This window comes from Simochromis diagramma, unplaced genomic scaffold (assembly GCF_900408965.1).
Source record: "Simochromis diagramma unplaced genomic scaffold, fSimDia1.1 OVJJ01000317.1, whole genome shotgun sequence".
Lineage (NCBI taxonomy): Eukaryota > Metazoa > Chordata > Actinopteri > Cichliformes > Cichlidae > Simochromis > Simochromis diagramma.
The window spans coordinates 2583731-2598233 of record NW_024386994.1 but is presented as its reverse complement, the minus strand read 5'-3'; positions in this window follow the sequence as shown (position 1 = coordinate 2598233).

The following is a 14503-nucleotide window of genomic DNA, read 5'->3' as shown; positions in this document are numbered from 1 at the left end:
TACACGACATGCTGGTCATCTGTGTCACACACCCTCGCACCCGTACACCTTCACAGTGTATACACATGCACACACACCCATCTCCCATATTCACTCCCTTGCACGTGTGCAATCGGGCTGAGAGAAGCCTTATACCGGAGACACAGACTTTCCTCTCACACGGACGCGGACTGTGCAGGTGGACTCGGCAGAACCACACCACACTGCTGTCACCCACCAGTAGACACTTTTGCACGCGCACTGGCAACACAGCACCCACCGTAAGGCAGAGCTACCTGCTTGCACACACCCCCCTTCCTCTGTCACTCCCTTCTCCTCATCACCTCTCCCTCCCACCGTCTCTCTCTGTCTCCCTCTATTCATTCATCTCTCTTCCCCCCTGCTGTGAAGTGGCATGAGTTTCTGAAGGACACAGCGCTCCGCTCTGCTGTGGTGTAGTGCGCTGCTGTTAGAGTTGGAGAGCCTGATCCGACAGGAGGGATAGATAGACTCACTGCACTCCCTCCCTCTCTTTCTTTCCCTCCCTCTCTCTCTCTCTCTCTCCCCCTCTGTGTCGCTGTCTGTCTCTCTGTCCCCGCGCTCTCTCGTTCATGAATGTCACCTCTATCTCTGGGAAATGCTGGATTTGTCAAGTCTCCGTCTTTTCCCCTGTCTTCTCTCAGGGCGCGGGTGAACGCGACGGGGATGCCAGGGGAGCCTGAAAGATGCCGAGGAAACAAGCCGCGCTCCGTTCAGCAGAAGCCGCATCCCTTCATCAGCTTGCAGAGCTGATACCTCAGGTCGGACAGTCACTACTTCTTCCTCTACTTCTCTTGCTCTGACTGTGTTCGAGGTGGAGAATTTTTACAGGTGAAGGCAAAGAAAGGACGGGAGTCACAGGCTGTCCCAACAGTGATACTCCTGTCATTTTGGAGAGTTAATGTGTGGACCCCTTTTTTGTCCCAGTGAACAGCATCAGGCTTCTTATTTTTGGGACTGAGCAGGTGAAGAGGACTAAATTTCATCGTTTTTTTAATGGTTCTGATTTTATAATGCGACGAGTCCCGTTTTGAGACAAACTTCATTTGTGCTTGGAGTACTCTTAGACTGGGACAGAGGTGTCAGAGGGATAGCGGCTACACTGCACTGGAATTTGGGTGGATAACAACATGACTCGTCCTGGCAGAGGTAGAGTGACATGTGAAAGCTTTACTTGAATCGGTCTCCCAACCACAACGCACAAATCCCAGAAGGACATATAAAGGCAAACGACCACTCATCCAAACCTCCGTGAGCAGTGGTTGTCAGACTTGGGAGGGCTTTTAAAGGATCCACCCTTCTCTTTCCTCCACCTCCAACTCTTCCTCCCTTCCTCTCCTTCTTTTTCTGTTCCCTCCCAGTTGATTCGTCCTAGGAAGCCCCCTCCTCCGCTCTGCACCCCTCCCTCAGTGGTGCTCCGTCGCCCTGGGTGAGTGGGCAGGGGGGTGGCCCACGGTACCCCCCGACACCTGGGTGCCACTGAGCCGCCAGAGGCTGGTGAGGGGGCAGCTGGGTCAGCACTGGGAAGATGGCCGCTCTTGCCAGTTCCCTCATCCGCCAGCGCAGGGAGGTCAAGGACCCCCAGGCAACCGGCAGATCGCCAGCAAGCGAAAGCCCTGCCCGAAGAGCAACAAGTCACTTTGCCAGAAGCAAATCCTCATATTAATATCAAAAGTTCGATTATGTGGCAGTCGAGGGAGAAAAATGGAGAAAAGACCAGGTGAGTTTGTAAAGGCCTTCCTCATTCAAATCCCCTTTTCCAGTTTGGCACTTCCCCTCTGTAACCCCCACCCAATCCCCTCTTTTTCTTTGCTCTGTTTGCTGGATAACTGAATTTTAGTTGACTTGCCAGACGACAGATTAATCCTCCGCTGTAAAGCCTGTAATTTCAGAGTTCAGGACTTAATCTGAATCTGGGAAACATTCCAGCCCATCTTCCTGGTAGCTGTACCCAACATGTCCTGTGTTTATTGTAACAGGGCTCGTACAGGAAATGGACAGAGTAAATTCCAGCTAATACACTCAGCTCTGTAACACTCACCACAGGCATCAGCCAACCTGTGCTGTGACTTTAGTGATGACTTTGTCAGGGTGCATGTGGACACATTCACACTCATACACTGACACAGACACACACACACACTCTGGTAATCTGCAAGCCTACGGTAAATGTGGCCCATGCATGCAGTGATTTACTGGGAAGTAAAAATGTCAAGAGGTCTCTCATTTGTAATACTGACAGCCATTACTCTCCCTGTGCTTCCTTCAAAACAGGTTAAACACACTTTGGACTAACATGTCTTGTTTGCAAATTTTTTTTTGTTGTTGTTTTTTTTTTCACACTGAACTAAATGAAACAGTTGATTTGTTTGATTAGGGTGACCTTGCTGCACAAGTTGCACAAGAGGGTTTGTGCCCCTGATATAAACCTTTGGGGTCTGTTAGAAAATACTTTTCTAAATTTAGATAAAGAGAGGCAGGACTGGGTCGTGAAACACAGGCACACGTACACAGTGTTGCCAACTTAGCGACTTTGTCGCTATATTTAGCGAGTTTTCAGACCCCTTAGTAAAAGACGTGAAAGCGCATATCGCTTTTACTCTCAACAAGCAGCGGGTGCTGTAACGCAGTCAGTTCTTCTTTTACTCTTATGCTGTTTTGTGGATCACAAGGTTTAAAACTACTTATAAACACACACACAAAGTAACTCCACCAGAGTGCCTATTTCAGGTCACTTTTGCCGGTCCAAGCCCGGGTAAAGGAGCAGGGTTGGAATTGTGACATTAAAAAACAATAATTGCTAAAAGAAATTTAATTTGTAGTTCTAAATAAACTCTAAATGCATTTAGGACGTTTTTTACTCACTTTATGTCTCTTCCACGATGTTATTTCTCTCTCCAACAACATAGGTTACAATTAGATTAGCATGACCAATTATGCAAATTAGGCTATGACGTCATTTAGCGACTTCTAGCGACTTTTAGGACAGCCAATAGCGATTTTCCTTACTGAGGAGTTGGCAACACTGCACGTACAAGTGGAGTGGACTTGGTCACTGGCAATTGTAACCTATGTTGTTGGAGAGAGAAATAACATCGTGGAAGAGACATAAAGTGAGTAAAAAACGTCCTGAATGCATTTAGAATTTATTTAGAACTACAAATTAAATTTCTTTTAGCAGTTATTGTTTTTTTAATGTCACAATTCCAACCCTGACTGTAAGAGTGATACGCGCTTTCACATCAAAAAGTCGTCATAAATAAGTCTCCAATAACACCAGAAAAAGTCGCCAGATTTGTCGCTAGTCACCTTTTTAGAAAAAAAGTCGCTAAGGTGGTCTGAAAACTCACTAAATACAGCGACGAAGTCGCTAAGTTGGCAAGTTGGTCGACTGACTTACTTGAGCCTCACTGAATTAACAAAGGATTAGGAATAGGTGTAACTCTGAGGTTAGACCTAGCCATATATGCTTTAGAGACAGGGGAAAAAACCAAAACAGATGAAGAACATAATTTTTCAGGTATGTCATTTTATTATATTTGTGCCTTGATTTTTTTTTTTCAGATTTAACTCTACCATCAGATTAGTATGGAAGAAAAAACGTATCGATAACTCGAATTTTGAGCTATCTTTCTCGAAATTTTGACTTATTAACTCAAAATTTCAAGTTACTTTTCGTTTTGAGAAAAGTAACTTGAAAATTTGAGTTAGCTCTGCCAGTCAGTAATCTACGTGGAATGCCCCCTCAAAACCAGATCACAACAAATTGGTGCTTTCGAGAGTACATTTGCTGATAGTAACGCCATTTAATTCAGCTAATAACACAAGGATTTCATCACTTGTGAAGCCACGCTGAAGATAATCAGCAATTTGTGCTTTCATGACTGGCTCTAATACTGATAGCTTAGCTGTAGCATTTGCAGCTGAGGGCTTCAGCTTCCGGGTAATAAGGAAATGACATCATTCACGTAATTACTGATTGGCAGTGCTAACTCAAAATTTTGAGTTATTAACTCGAAATTTTGAGAAAAGTAAGTCAAAATTTCAAGAAAATAACTTGAAATTTTGAGTTATAGATACTTTTTTTTTAGTGGCAGAAATGGGCTTCCATAGATTGGGGATTTGGGGATCATAAAACTTAATTGTATATTTAATTATTTGTCTTTCTTATATTTTTTAAGCATCTAATTGAACTCAGATGATTGGGAACTACATTGAGGAATATCAACATTCTGCTGTCATTACTATGTTTCACATTATTAATAAAACTTTAGACAATCTGAACAGTTGTGTGTGTGACCGGATGTGATAGTCGACTGACCAGTTTGGACGTTGCCTTTTCCCGTCTACTTGCCCTCCGCTGTCCTTTATTGCTACTCTGTGCAAAGTATGCATATTCCTGTGCACCTGTGTGATATTTATTAGCGGTATGCCGAGTTCTTTGTGATAATTACGTAGGGAAACCTCTGGCGTGTGAAGCAGCATCTGCCATAGAGGCAGCTGCTCTCTATATTATAATTATGGTTGTAAAATATGTTGGACAGGCCGTGGCAGTGCCAGCTCCTTGGGAAAAGGCCACGTGCGCTACCATTCCCATTGTTTAAAGCCATTTACATCCTGCTGGCTTCACTGCTTCTCACACTCCTGTGGATTTATTATCGTAATCACGGGCACGTATGGAGGCTGTGGTTTGAGACACATTACCAGCTTCTCCATTTCAAGTTATGATCTACAGAAGCCTGTGATGAGCACCGTGTGTGACAAGATATCTTCATCATGTGTGCATGTGTCATGGACCCCCCCGTGTGTCTGTGTGTATGCTAGCTGGTGAGTGCGAGTTTGAATCCTTATCGTGTGTGAGTTTCTCCCTCCCTCTCAGAGATTTACCCGAGGCTACAGTTGACCCCTGGCCAGGAATAAACAACTGGAATATTCTCGAGCTGTGGCCTCTACCTCCTCCTCTTCTTCCTCCTCCTGGCATCACTTCAGACCAGCTTGCTTACAGCTTACCTTCACTTTGCTTCCAAATGCCTTCCATTGTTTCCATGGGCTTCATTTGCCTTCTTTTGGCTTATTCTGCATGCTGTGGCTTACAGTCTGTTGAATAGTCATGTATTTTCATCGGTTGCTGTTATCTGACATGAGCTCCTTTGGCTCTGGTTACCTTTTATTGGTTTCTTTTAACTCTGAGACTGTTAAATTAAAATTCAGCCCAGATTTAACTACAGACATATTACAACACGAGAGCTTTCACAGTAAAAAAAGAAAGAAGCTAAACACATGAACTTATGAATAAGGTGCACATGTGCAAGTATCCCCAAGGCAGGTAGAGAAACACTGATCAACCCCAGAGCACCATTAACTCACTCAAGTTACACGTTAGTCCACAACTCACCAGAAAGCAGCAGTGAATCTTTAACTCTGAGCCAACGTTGTAACATCAGACCACTTGCAATGTGATCTGTGCTGCTTTTTCTCCTTGTTTTTTCCATTGTTCATTAAAAATCGGTCTCTGTCATCCTTACTTGTTTCCATCTGAAGTAACTGGACCTTTTTAGTCCCGGGAAGTCTAAAATGTTTGATGGGTCTTGTTGTGTGTTTAAAAATAAAGCCAATATTACTAGTCTGCTGGTTATTGAAGAGATTGCAGGGTTAAAGTGCTTCTACATTGACTTTACCTTTAAGAACCTGGAAGTTAATCTATCTTTGCTTCCTACTCTATAGTGAATGTTACACAGCTTGAGTTATTGTTGAATGTTCTGATACAACCTATTGGAGAAAAATGTGGAAAGGTTGGTAGTTTTGATACCACTTATGATGTGCTGCAGGTCTTTTCCAGGGAACCCCAAAGGAGATTACACAGCTTGGTGCAAATTTAGGTGGGGATTCAATCCTTTGACGAAGCACACAAAATGCCATATCCTATAAGTAAGCAGAAAGCATTAGTGAAATGATTTATTCAGCCTACCAGAGCTCATTTAATTATGTAATCTTGTAGTGCCATTTTGAATACATTAACCGGTGGAAAACTTCAAATCTAGAGAGTTGTGTGGCATGAGTCAGCACAGATGAGCTGCTGTGTGCCAGTTTAACAATCTGCCCACCGTATTTACAGACCAGTGTGTCAGGGACTCTCCACAGACACCTCAAACGTGCACCTCAGTCTTTCCGTATGCCTGTAAGCGTGCGTGTTTACGCTATCGTGTGTCAACCGCTCTCTGCTAGTACGTCACTACATTGTGACTGGATACTTCAGGTTCCCTTTGTTGAAGACCATTTGAGGCTATTGCAGGAGAGGAGGAGGTGTACTCTGAAACAATTGTGTGTGTGTGCGTGCGCACGTATGTGTCCTCAAACATTCGCTTTGTACCTGTGCTGTAGTGACGGCCGGAGTGACGTGTGTTTGTGTGTCCTGGCCCGACCCACATACATCTCCCCCTTACCTTCCCTCTTCTACTGTCACCCCACGTCTCCCGCTATCTCACTCCTGCACCTCCACACACACACACACACACACACACACACGCACACACACACACACACCCTCTAACCCTCACCTAAACCATACTAATGATGCCCCAGCACTACAGCCCACTCAGCTTATAACAAGGTCATCTTGCCCCGCACAAACACACACACTTACACATACACAAACCACCCTGAGCAGAGACACAATTTCAAGTACAAACATACAAACCCACACACTCATACAGGCACAAACACAAACAAATGATGAGATTTTATGATAATTTAGGTAGAGTGTGTAGGAGAGAGATAATTTCACCCCGGCTTTGTGCTTGTGTGTGTAAGCAGGGTTGATATGATCTAATGAGGATGTTAAGCCGCCTATTGGATATCAAAGCGAAACCAGTATAGCTTGTCTTGTCCTCTGACTGCCGGCTGGAGCTGCTGTGGAAACCCTCCTCTCTTCTGTTAACAGGATAGAATAACACTCGGAGTTGTTTCTGCAGCACGGCGGCCAAGTGTTCATCCAGCAACGGCAAATTGGTGTGTGTGTGTGTGTGCAGCAGAGACAGAAAATCTGCGTGCATTTGTATCAGAGACAAAAGACGAATGACAGTGTGACAGTAGTGGGCATGCACACTTCAGCCTGACTCTGTGTGTGTGTGTGTGAGTGTGTCCGAGGCTCATTGTTGTGTCGTGATACATCAGGGCACATCAGCTCCTCTCATTAACACACACTGATTTATCAATAACGTGCGGCAGCGTTTGGAGAGCACACATTGAACCGGGGCGATTTACTGCCTCGTAGACCGGACACTCTGGACAGGCCACACGAGGGAGGACTATATTTCTTTCTCTGCCTCTCTGTTTGTCTCTCTCTTTATCAGCGTTCTCCCTCTCTCCTCCTGCTGGTCAATCCATCAGGTTTCTCCTTCTCTCTCTATCTCACCTCTCTTTTTTTCTCCCATAGCTTTGATCACCCCGATCTTCCTCCACACACACATACACTTATCTTTCAAGGACATCTTGCTTTCTTATAACTGTCCGTCTCTCAGTGTCTTCCTGTGTCTAATCATCTTTTCTTGGTCCTTTCTTTGTTTATTCACTGGACACTAGAGAGACTCTTGTTATTGTGAATCCATGTGATGTAACATGTGGTTGAGTTGTTAACTGATCACCAGTGGGTGTGATGCACGCCCTATACCAGCTTTATCTTCTAAAATTATACCGGTGTACTAATTTTCAGCAGATGATACATTCTAGGAAAAGTATGGATGTGATAGACCTTGCCACTGTGACATCACCCATTGGTGCGCCACCGCAAGGTTGCATTTATCACTATCAGAAAACAAACTTATTATCCACAAAGACCAAAAATGTTGTTTTTACAAGGTTGTAAACTGGATTTTAATTGCAATGTTATTGGGCATTTAAGCGTGAGGGTCTTCTAGGAGTGAGTCGCAGCCTCAAGTGGCCACAACAAGAATAACAGTTTTTGACTTATTCCTGCATTGCTGATGTTTGTTAGGTGCGTTTGCAGTCTGCGTTATTACAGATAAAGTGACTGGAAAGACAACATGTCTATTTAATTAACCCTTTAATGCATCAATTATGACAACAACAATCAGAATTTCATGCATGAAAGGGTTAAATAACAATAATTACAATGAAACACGTCATACATCTATAGTAACATTAAACGACCAGTGGGTGGCAGGATATGGAGTGACAGATCATTGCCCAATGTAATGGTTTATGTGCAAGTGCACCATCAACACTGACACAAATAGGAGAAAACAGCCTTTGAATAGCTGTCCACTGTAGTGACAACTATGTGTGAAAGGGTTAAAACCACAGTCCTTACCCACATTAGAAAATGGCCCATGTTTATTAAAATGCAACTATAGACAGGAGTTTAAAAGGCAACACTTCAAATATTGTAGCTCTTTCAAGGGTCCCAAAAACACACTCTGATATCACTTGAATTAATTGCATGTTAAAGAAAAATGGATGGATGGATTTAATGGAGACATTGTTACCAGAAAAACCTCTGATTCAGCTTTTCATGTGGTGCGAGTTCACAGGAGCCATCGTAAAGCACTTTTTGTGTACCACATTTTTATTTCAGTTTCTCTGTTACTGACAGTTAGTTAGAGATAACCAGCCTTCAATCTGCTGTCAGCCAAACCACTACTACCACATGCTTCATGCAGTGCATTAGCAGCTGATTACATCCATTGTTTTATAACCGGTTCTGCCCTCCGTCTTTGCCAGTGCGGCAGATGTTGTGTATGAAATGGGGCCCAGAATAAATGATTCAGAGATGCTAACATTTGCCCTGTGTGATGATCAATGTGGGCTTTCAGTCCCGCCCCTCCCAAACAATTGATTTATGGAGACAACCGGCGTTTGTTTTTGCTGCAGAGTTTTTTTTGGATCAGCATCAATCATCATTATCAAACAAAATCGAATATTTCTGGTGGAAGTGCCCGTATCTGTGTGTGTGTGTGTTGTATTTTATCTGGCATCTGTCTGAACTGTGGGTGAGCGCTGATTGGGACACGTTTGGTTTATGAAGTCTAGTAGTTCTTACCCTAGTAGGAATAAAGCGAGCTGCTTGTATGGCATTTTGTTGGCACGACACGGCACAGTGAGGCACTGAGTGCGTCAAAGTGTAATTAGAGCAGGGCACACGAGTGCCACGATGAGTTTCAGATCTGAAGACGTTTGCTCTTCAAATGACCTCCAGTTGAGATCGTATCACACACAACTGAAACTCGTGTTTGTGTGTGCATGGGAAGACGTTTGAGTTCATCAATCCTAATACTCAACTCCTGCTTTGGCATCAGACACTGTGATTTACCCATCTTGAGAGCCGAGTAACAATAACAAATAACAAATAACGTCAAGCCAACGCTACCCACCATCACCACCAACCCAACATCGCCTTTCTCCATGTCACAAACCCCTACAGGAAGGACTGTCCCTTTAATCAATGCTTGTAGTTTAACCCATTATATTAACATGCTGAGGGCAGCGAAGCCATCATTTGCATTTGATATGCAATCAATTTGCCGCATGGTCTCTGTGCGGAGCCGGGCGAACGTGCATCACATGGCGATGACAGTTTAGGGGTACAGGGAACACAGACAGAACGTACGACTGCAGCAACAATCAAGCGGCACGAGACCCTTCTGTCTAACATGATGACACACAGCAGTGCAGGGAGATCCACATAAGCACACAACACACACGCACGTACATGTCGTGGTCACGCGTTCGGAGTCTGATCTCTCTTTCAGCTCCACACAGTGTCCCTGAACCGAAGTGAGGCTCTCCAAAAGAAAAACTCATGAAATCAGATGCCATTTTTATCTCCCTTTTCTTACTCTGTGTGTGTGTGTTTGTGTGTAATAAACCATCTCATTCTAACACATACGCACCACATCAAAAGTGCTGTCGAGTGATGTGCAAAGATAAGCTGGCCTTATGGGAAAAGGTCTCTGTGTGCATGCTTTTCTGCTTGCGTCTGTATCTGATTACGTGTTAATTTAAATCTGATCACAGGGTGGTGGTGTAGGATTTACTGACAGGTGCTCTGGCCCGTGGCAGATCAGCACACAGCACACACGAGCAAACCCTTTTCTTATAGCTTCTTTATATAATTCTTTTAAAATGTTGCTAACATGGGGTTAGACTTGTTATGTTTTCTTCTATAACTGGTCATAAGAAGTAGATCTCCAGGCTTTCTGAAGGTCTTTTAGAGTTTTTCTTTGGACATTTCTTTTCACTATATCAGTCCAGTCCTTGCACATGACCATTTTCAGAGGAATAACTAAAAGGACGAACCAGTGTTGTGTTGCACCTGACAACAAATAATTTTAAATTCTTTTTTTGGGCACTTTGTTACTAATAACCTGTCATAAAAATATAATTTGTTCGATTTTCCTTTAAATTGAATCAACAACAAAAAAATACCACTACCAACAAGATGATTCTTAAGAGCTCTTAGCAGATTAGCAAAACATGCTAATCTGCTAGTAGTTTAGCATGTTTTGCTAATTGGCTAATGTCCCTACAAAATTTGAGAAACTGGTTAAGTGAAGGACAAAAGAAGTGGCAGGCCTAAGAACTATCTGCAGCACATGAACAGCATAGAAAGTCATGTCTTTAAGAAATAGGACAAAAAGATCCAGCAAAGACCTGACACAGGGCTTGAATAGCTTCATTTATTAAGCATGACAATCCCAAACACACTGCCAGTTAAAGCATACCTGAAGAGGAAAACATACCATTGATCACTGAGAGCCTGGACATCACATTAATAAAGCAGTGTGGGATTATCTTGACAAAGAATGAAAGAAAAAGAAGAGCTTTGAATACCTTTTAAGAAGCCTGGAGAACTATTATTGAACACCACCACCACAAAAATTACAAAGAAAACCTGTCTAGAAGAGTTCAAGCTGTGTTGTTCAGGTTTTTTAAATTTTTTTTAACCTTTTTTATTATAGGTTAGCAGGTTTTTCAACAAAATCCCTGCACCTACCTCCCGTTTTCCTAGAAAATATAAAGAGTGTGGTTCAAGACTTTTGCAATCTACTATATACCAACCAAAGTGTGATCTAGTTTCCAGTCCATAAACTTCAGCTTGCACAAGTCATTCAAAGTAAATTTATAACAGAAAACCTGCCCAATGAGCTGGGTTTGGACTTTAACAGCCAGGGCTTCTAAGACTGCTATGAATGATATTAACCTAAATTACAAGATCCAGAGCTTCTGGCATATGATCCATCCAAAGAACTCGTGTGGCAAAGTGGACTACTGCTGCTTTCATTCCAATTTTAACTAAATTCCTCATGGAAGTGTAATACTGAATCAAGTGTCCCTTTTATTGATGTCTGAGCAGGAGTGGCTATATGGCGGCATGCTGTATGATAAACAGGGCTGCTTCCAATATATTTGTATTTTGCAGTGAAGAGAAACATATTCAGCCACAAACAACAGGGAGACACAAGCACACGCAGGACCAAATCCCAGGACCCCCACATATATTTACCACTTGTCTGTACTGTAGTTACAGCGCTGTTTCCAAGTCACTGCAACGAATAATGCTAGCATTACGCCTCTTACGAGTGTCTATAGAGAGGCAGCAGAGGCAAATGTCTTCCTTATATAATCATAATTGATTGTGTTAGTGTACAGACATTGAACAGGTACAGCTTTTTCAGACAACTCTCCAACGGATAACGCACACAATGTGTGCACAGTACACAAACACTACTGTAACTTGTTTTGGAAAAGAAATGTGAGCAAATTGCATAGACAGACTTGCAGTTACATTTGCAGTACACACACCACACACACACACACACACACACACACCACAAGGTGATAAAAAGAGCTGCAGTCTACATGTATCACCCTCTTTAGGCGGTCTGTAGTTTTAATACTGTGTAAATTCTTAAACTGGAACCTACAGCACACACGTTTCTTATGTAAAGGATTTTGTGTTAATTTCTTTTATATGTCACACACATATTCATATGTATATGCATGTGTTTGTGTGTGTGTGAGTCATCTTGCTGATTGCGGCATCCTGTCTACCTGTGTGTTGTTCCCCAGCGGTACACAAGCACAGGTGCATACGTGCCCTTCACTTTAATGTGCCATCAATCTGGAAAGCTGGAAGCAAGCCAAAGTGCAACCTTCCCAAGCCACTGCACACATCATGTATGGACCACACGCAGCCATACGTGTGTGTGCGGTTAATGTATGGTGGAAATGCTTGCCTTAACATGAGAGTTTTGCAATAGAATCGAGAGGAGAATTTCTTCTATCCCGGGGCTTTCCCTGTGCCATTAAAATTATCCATCATGCACTTAGGTTGTCATTCATCAGAAATGGGCAGAGGCGGAATCGAGAGTGATAGAATGCCCTCTTCACCATTTATTAAGTCTGCACTGAGCATTAAAATCTTATAAGTCAAATGAAAAAATTTAAATTGTAGATCTTTGATCAGCCCTGCTTTGTTATTGTCCTTAAACCAAGCAGAAATATCACAAAAATGTCATCTCTCAATTTTAAGCAAAAGATGAATTGGCGTAATAATCTGCAACCAAATTTTTTTAAGGTGTAAATTGGACTTGAATAAATGCTACACTATATGGTTTGAATTTTTGTGTGTATAAGCTGCAATAATTAGCAGTCTTACACCAACTATGTTTTAAGCATCTAAATCAGTGCACCGAAGCCAAGTGATTATATCATAATTATATTATAAGTCACGGTCCTTGAGATTTGTTCTGAAGTGGTGTAATTGAAATCAAACTGAAAACTGGTGCTTTGCTAATTAGCATACGAGATGCTTGCAGCTACAATAATATCAAATGTTTGTTGGGAAAAACCCGTTTGAAACTGTGAAATGCCAAAATCCAAATACATGTATGCAATGTACGTTTATATGTCATCTAATAATTGCCTCAAGCTGCTTTAGCCTACTTCCTTTCCACAAATAAAAGGAAATACTTGGCTTATCCTTTACATCTTACAGGGCAAAGCTAGCACAGTGGGCTACTTCTATTGCCGATTTTCTCTTACTTCATCATGCAGCACATCTTGGCAAGCACAAGCTCGCTACAGGAGTGCAGGTGTGTTTGCTTGAGTGGAACAGCTACGGTTATTTGCTCTTAATTTGCATACTTTAACATTAAGACAAATGCATCAGTGGCAGCTGTCGTCGCGGGCCACCTAACGGGTATTAGCGGTGTAGAAACTATTGCCGTTGCAACGGCTGTGTTTAACACAGTCACAGAAAAGCTGGCAGCTAACAAATTAGCAACAAACAACTCTGCTAGCCATCAAGACAGCGGCTGGTCTAGCTGTACACTAACTGCACCTTATCCGGTCTTTAAGTCTGACATCATTAGCCTTGTCTGGGCTAAAACTCCGCTGCAGGTCCATAAGTCAAACAATCACTGCGGCATCACTGAGAGTTGAAAACTGTCTAAATTCTTTCATCTGTGATAAAATGATCAGTGTGGCTGCTTTACCAGGTGTAACAATTACGTTTAACATCCAGGCATCCATGAAAACGGAATTTATGACATTTAACGGAGTTAGAAATTAGCAGGAAGTTAGCTCGCTACCTTCCATCATACATAAATACAATAGCATGTCCTGACTGAGGGATTTTGGAAACAAATTAAAACGTACAGCTCTGCTATCACTTCTGACATAAATGAAGACAGAAAACTAAACAGCAGTGACGTTTGTAGGGCCACTGAAGATTGGCTAGCTGGTATATAACAATGTGCTACGTGACCGCTAGCGACACAGCTATGTTAGCATAATATAAACACGCTAACTTTTTTCCACTTAATAGTTAACGTGAGGATTCTCAATGGTCAGGGACAAATGCAATGGCATGGCAGGATGCTGTAAACAGACCAAACTTCAGCCAGGAGAACAACTGAGAGAATCCATCCACAATATGAGGTTAGTCATTCATATAGTGCTGCATGAGCTGTAGTTACATCCAGAGATGGGCAGTAACGCTGTAATCTGATTACTTTTTCAGGTAACGAGTAAAGTAAGGGATTACTATTGCAAAAACGCGGTAATTAGATTACCGTTACTTTCCTGTAGGAACGCTGTGTTACTGCGTTACTAAAACCGTGATTTTTTGCGAGAATGTCTCATGACAGTGACGTAAGCGAGTGCGATGTTCGTGACAATAGCTGTGTGCAGATCAACAATGGATAATATATGAGTGTGGGAGAGAGTATGAGCGTTCAGCGTTTAAAGCGTGGAAGTACTGACCTTATTTTGAGTTTGATTCCATAAAAAGTGACAAAAACATTAGTGTCCGTTGTGCGTGGGAAGAAAACTTCTTTTTACAGCGAAAAAACCCCCCTAAACTTCCAAGCAAGCACCGAGTGCGCTACGACGTAATGGGAAACTCACAGAGAAACTCGCGGATTCTTCCACTGACCGCTGCGGCACACCTGCACCAGGGCAAACC